We start from the raw sequence: 6,000 nt of genomic DNA, 5'->3' as shown, positions 1-6,000 counted from the left end.
ACCTGTGCTGTTATTTCCAGTATTAAAATGTATGATTTAAGATAGGCTTGATGATGCACATCTTTAATCCCAGTGCTCAAGAGGCAGAGACAGGTTGAGGCCCATGTGGTCTACAGAGTAAGTTCGGGACAGCCAGAACTACACAGAGAAACTTTTTTTTTTTTTTAGGTTTATTTTTTCCTTGGGACACTTGATCTTTTAAATTACAATTAAACACTGTGTGGACATTAAGGTTCCCGATAGAGAATTTTCGTGTGCTCCACTGGGAGTGTATTTGAAGGATCTTTCCATGCTGGGACTGGGGGGCTGGCGTCTACCTTTCCCAGAATAAACAAATTCATTAAATGTATTAAAATGAATATAGGATCAAGATTAGAAACCCCAGCCCTTAAGATGATTTTCTGGTCACTGGAGTCAGACAGATCTGTGAACTGCGTCCCTGGAACACAGAAAGTCAGCCTGGTATACTCAGGTCTGTGGACTCTCCTGGAACACAGAAAGTCAGCCTGGTATACTTAGGTCTTGAAGCAGAACTCAGTATGACACATCTAGAACTGTCTCAAATGTGCCAGATTTCAGTATTTGCCGGGTACAGTAAGATGCTCCCACACATTTACACTGAGCTCCAGACAGCACATAGATACATGTACCTAACTCTCTTCCCAGGAAGGCATGGTGTCAAGGGACTTGGGTCTGATTGCGGTGGCAACAGAATGAAGAAAAGACAAGCATACAGAAAAGCTGGGGCCAGGTTGACTTGGCTCTCTACTGGAAATGATTCACAACAGCCCCAAGCTCCATTTACCATACAGAGTTGAACAGTGGCAAGGGTTGTTATTGCAAACAGCTGAACAAGGAGGTGGGTCATGGGCTACAGCTGGGAAAGGAGACAGGTTTAGCTAGTTTTGATGGGAACAGTCTTTGGTGATAAATATCCAGGACAGAAAGCTATGGTGGACATTTTCTGCACATACTGTCAACACCTCTACTTGCACCCTCCCCCAACCCAAAAAAAGAAGACTCTGCTATCTACCTCTGGGTCTGAGGCAAGGCCATTGACATAGTTTAGGATTCGGGGCTTCCTCTGCTCTCCAAAGCACAGTTCTTTAGCTTTGTATTTTCCATGCCTGGACGAAGAAGGAGCTTAGTGTTCTCCAGCTTGGATGTGGCTCATCCCGTGGTTCATCACAGACATTGTACAGGCATAGAAGATGTTGTGGGAGATTTGTTCACACTGTCACTCCAAAAATAAAGTTAAACCTTGATTCAGAGGGTGGACTTTGCATACAGCTGGCCAGGATAAACCATAGAGATTTTTGGTGGACCCAGAGAAGGATAGAGAGACATAGAAAGAAATATGGAGGGTCTTAGAAAGATCCCTGGGAAGGTGAAGAGGAGGGTCAGCTGATCATTTCTTTGTCTCTTTGTGTTTACACCCTAATATCTGATGAACCCAGGCAATTCAATCAGGGCCTTCTGACAGTTATGGGAACACACAGTTGGCAAGGAAAGTGTAGACAGTGTCAGATGGTGGCCTGAGCCTTTTTCTTCAGGTATTTCCCAGGCTTCTCAAGCAAAGGAAACAACACACATGAGAGCATGGAGTATGGATATCCATCCATCCATGCACCCTTCCATCTATCCATCCATTTCAAGACAGGTCTTGTTGTGTAGACCAGGCTGACCTTGGACTCATGACCCTTGTTTGACTCCTGTGAGTACTGGACTATAGGTCTATGCCACAACACAGGAGTTTGAAAGTCTATGGCTATGGAAGAGGTCAATGTAATGGGGTGAGAGGCAAAACTAGACAAACCAAGTGTACAGAAACCCCCGAAGGGATTCTATGTGTTGTTTCAGAGCTGGAATTTATCTTACATGGTAGAACCCACTAGAACAGTGGCTCTCAACCTCTGAGTCATAACCCCTTTGGGGGGTCTCATGTCAGATATCCTGCATATCAAATATTTTCATTGTGATTCATAACAGAAGCAAATTTAAAGTTATGAAGCAGCAATGAAATAATTTTATGGTTGGGGTCACCACAACATGAGGAACTGTACTAAAGGGTCAGAGCATTAGGAAGGTGGAGAACCACTGCCCTTGAAGGTTTTGATGAATAGATGACTTAAAGAATAGAGAGAAGTTGACCTTTTCCATGCTCAAGGACCTATATGGTACCAGGAGCATAATGAGAAATTGAAGTCACTGGCTGTCCACAGGGGATTGGTTTCAGGATGCCCTGAGGACATCAAAACTGCATTCCTTTATATAAAATGACCGAGTGTATATAACACCTGTACATCCCCTCCTACACTTTAAATCAGCCCCACATTGTTTATAATACTTGAAGCAATGTAAATGAGCTATCAGTAGCTGTTGGATTTTGTGTGTGTGTGCGTGCGTGTAAGCATGCATACATACATAGCTTTGCAGCATACTTTGGAATCCTTTATGCAGAAATGGTGCCTTTATCCTACTGAACAACAGTTGAAGTAAAGAGAAACAAAACTCCTGAAATCTTTTGCTGGAAGCTCGGCACTAGGGCTATCTCAATAAAAACCAAAGGTTTGTAACTGCCACCTCTAGAACTAACTTAACTCTTTGGGGGGTCTCATTTCTTATTCTCTTAACTTAGAAGTACTTATTTCCTCCCAGCAGTGAAGTCCTCCTGTCTATTGTCTTAGTTAGTATGTTAGTAGATTTTCTGTATCTGGGAGATGGGTATTGGTCCCCCAACCCTTTTTTTTTTTTTTTTTTTTTTTTTGTTGTTGTTGTTGTTGTTTTTTTGAGACAGAGTTTCTCTGTATTGCTTTGGAACCTGTCCAGGAACTTGCTCTGTAGACCAGGCTGGCCTCAAACTCACAGAGATCTGCCTGCCTCTGCCACCCCGAGTGCTGGGATTAAAGGTGTGCACCACCCGTTTTTACATTATTTTCTTTCAACCCTTTTGTCAGTCTCATGGTTGTAACAGACTGAAGGTTGAGACCATGGCATCATTCTATCTTTATGTGTGTGTGTGTAGACCTGTGTGCCATTGTGCACATGTTAACATTAGAGGACAATCTCAGGTTTTGGTCCTTGTTTGCATGTTTCAATCTAGCCGACATAAGAGTTTCTAGGGACTGTCCTGTCTTCACCTCTATCCTCACTTTGGGAATGCTGGTATTACACAGGTTCACTACCTCCTCTGGCTTGCTTGAATTCAGGGGAGAGACCTCAGGTCTTCGCACTTGCTCCAGAAGCTTTGATCAACAATCTCTGTTACTCTATTGCCATGACACAATACCATGACCAAGGCAACTTACAAAAATATTTAATTAACTTATAAAAAAAAACATTTCATTAGTGTTAGAGTTCATAACCATCAAGGCAAGGAGCATGGCAGCCAACAAGCTCCATTGATTTACAAGCACCAGGCTAGAGGTGGGGAGGTGGTTAACTGGGAATGGTGTAGGTTTCTGAAACCTCAAAGCCCCCCACAGTGACACACCTCCCCCAACAAGGCCACACCTCTTAATCCTTCCCAAACATTTCCACCAACTGGGGACCAAACATCCAAACATGAGCTCATTCTCATTCAAGCCTCCACATCCTCTGAGCCCAGGGTATCTCCCCAGCTGGGGCATTTGCTATTTTGACTACAGCTCTGAACCACATAAATGTCATGTATATAACAAATTAAATTTCAAAGCATGTTCTTCCTATACAAGGAAGACCTGCTCTTCCTCCCACCATTAGGATGAAAATCCTCAACCAAACACCACATCTGGGTACAAAGATGTGAGTTAATTTTTGGGATTAGCAAAAATGAATAGTCATCATCCCTGGCACCCTAGAAGAAAACCTACCTGTAGGATCAGCCCAGAGTCAAATATGAGAATCAGAGAAGCAAAATGAGAGTGCAATGTTAATGGAAAAAGAAAGATCCAGAACATTCCATACTGCACATGGAGTTCTGTGGAGAGTGGGTGTGTAAGTCTTAATGAAGGGTGTGGTTGTCTGGTGGAAATGGCCAGTAGATTCCTAGGGAGTGGCATTATTGGAGGTGTGGTCTTATTGGAGGAAGTGTGTCACAGGCAGGGAGAGGTGAGATTTCAGAAGCTCAAGCCAGGCTTAGTGGCTCACTGTCTCTTCCTGCTCCCTGTGGATCTGGATGTAGAACTCTTCAGCTGCCTCTCCAGCACCATGTCTGCCTGCTGCCACGCTTCCCACCATGATGATAATGGATTGAATCTCTGAAACTGTAAGCCAGTCCAAAGTAAATGTTTTTCTTTTTAAGAGTTGCCTTGGTCATGGTGTCTCTTCACAGCAATAAAACTCTAACTAATAAAAAAGGGCATGTGAAGGCAGTCTCCTTTATAAACACCCCACCCCCACCCCAAGGCTTCATTCCTACAGCTAGTTAAGACATCCAGTGCCATGCAGTTGTTATTAATTAACATTGAGGTCTTAATTGGGTTTCTTAAAGTTTAGTTTCTTTGTATATAAAATTGATCTAATGAAAAAGGGGGTGGACAATGAAGGCATGACAAAGATAAAGAGAAGTGATTGACAGGTGGTCAAATAAACACACCCTTTCCTTTCATGTATTCCCCCTTCATCCTAGGCTAGATGTTTGTTTCTCATAGCACTGACATCAGAGTGTCATGAGTCAGAGAATTTTGTTAGCACTTGAACTGTGAACCCTCCCATTTCTTATCAACTTGGTGTTTTATTACTTCCATTTTTTATACTTTGAGGATTTTTTGGGAAAATGTTTCTTCATGGGAAGCTATTGGAGAAATGTTTGAATTCTGCAGGAAGGTAACCAAACCCACCCTAGAAAAAAATTGCAGCCACCCGCTATTTAGTGGATGAACCGAATTGCCACTAGAGGGCAGCAGATGGTTTGGTGTGGCCCAGAGTACAGGCCAGGGCCTCATAGAGGGAGGAAAGAAAAAGATGTGTGGGGCAGACATTTTGGCTTCCTCCTTTGCTTTTGTCTGTGCATCCTTTGGTGGAGAGATCTGTGGCTTTTTAGTGATAACATGGTTATTATAGACAAAGAAAATAGGAAGGTCTAAAGTTATAAGAGTGAGTTGATGACTTGCTTGCTGTAGACATCTTAAGTCGTTAGCATAAACTTAGACTTTCTCAGACTTCTTGGCTCTGCAGAAGGCTGAGGGCTAGGAATCTGCACAAAGTCAGCAAGCTGGAACACCCTCATGTTTGAGAACCATGACCCTTGCTGAGACTGGAGGTGCATATGTTTGCTTGTTTACTCTTTAGTTTATAACTTATATTCAGCTATGGATGATCTAAATGACTTTATTATAAAACATTCATAAGCACAAATATTGAAAACATAAACACCAAAATGAGCTTACACATGAACTTTCTATACTGAATCTGAATGATAATGGAAAGAACAGATATCAATTAATGCTAAGCAAGTAATCCTCTGTTCTGGTGTCATGAGTTTGTTTTTCCAGCAGGCAGAAGGAGGTAGCATGACTCTCTGTAGAGGTTTTATTTTTGCTTCAATAACATTGTCAGGAATTCTCTTTCTCTTTCCTATGTTTTCACAATGTTAACTTTTATTTTATGTGTATAGATGGTTTGCCTACATGTATATCTATGTACTATGTGCATGCCTGGTGCTCATGGAGGCCAGAAGAAGGCACTGGATCTTCTGGAATTGAACTTACAAATGCTTGAGAGCCATCATGTGGGTTCTGGGAAGAGAATCAAGGTTGTCTGGAAGAGGTCAGTGCTCCTAACCTCTAAGTTATTTCTCTAGTCCCCCATTATTAACATTTGATGTTTGGAAATGTCATAGTTAGTGCATATGGTCTTAAATGCCCCTAATGGCCCATGTATCAAGGGCTTTCTTTATTTCCTGACCAGGACCATTTAGTTCCATCAATACAACAGTGATAACATACCCTTTAGTGACTGTGCCTGGCTCAGTGCACAAAAGAAGCTGATGAGACAAAGTCTCTGAGCTCAAGGATTCCT

Source organism: Phodopus roborovskii, unplaced genomic scaffold (genome assembly GCF_943737965.1).
Source record: "Phodopus roborovskii unplaced genomic scaffold, PHOROB, whole genome shotgun sequence".
In the NCBI taxonomy this organism is placed as follows: domain Eukaryota; kingdom Metazoa; phylum Chordata; class Mammalia; order Rodentia; family Cricetidae; genus Phodopus; species Phodopus roborovskii.
Note: the sequence above shows the minus strand (reverse complement) of the source record.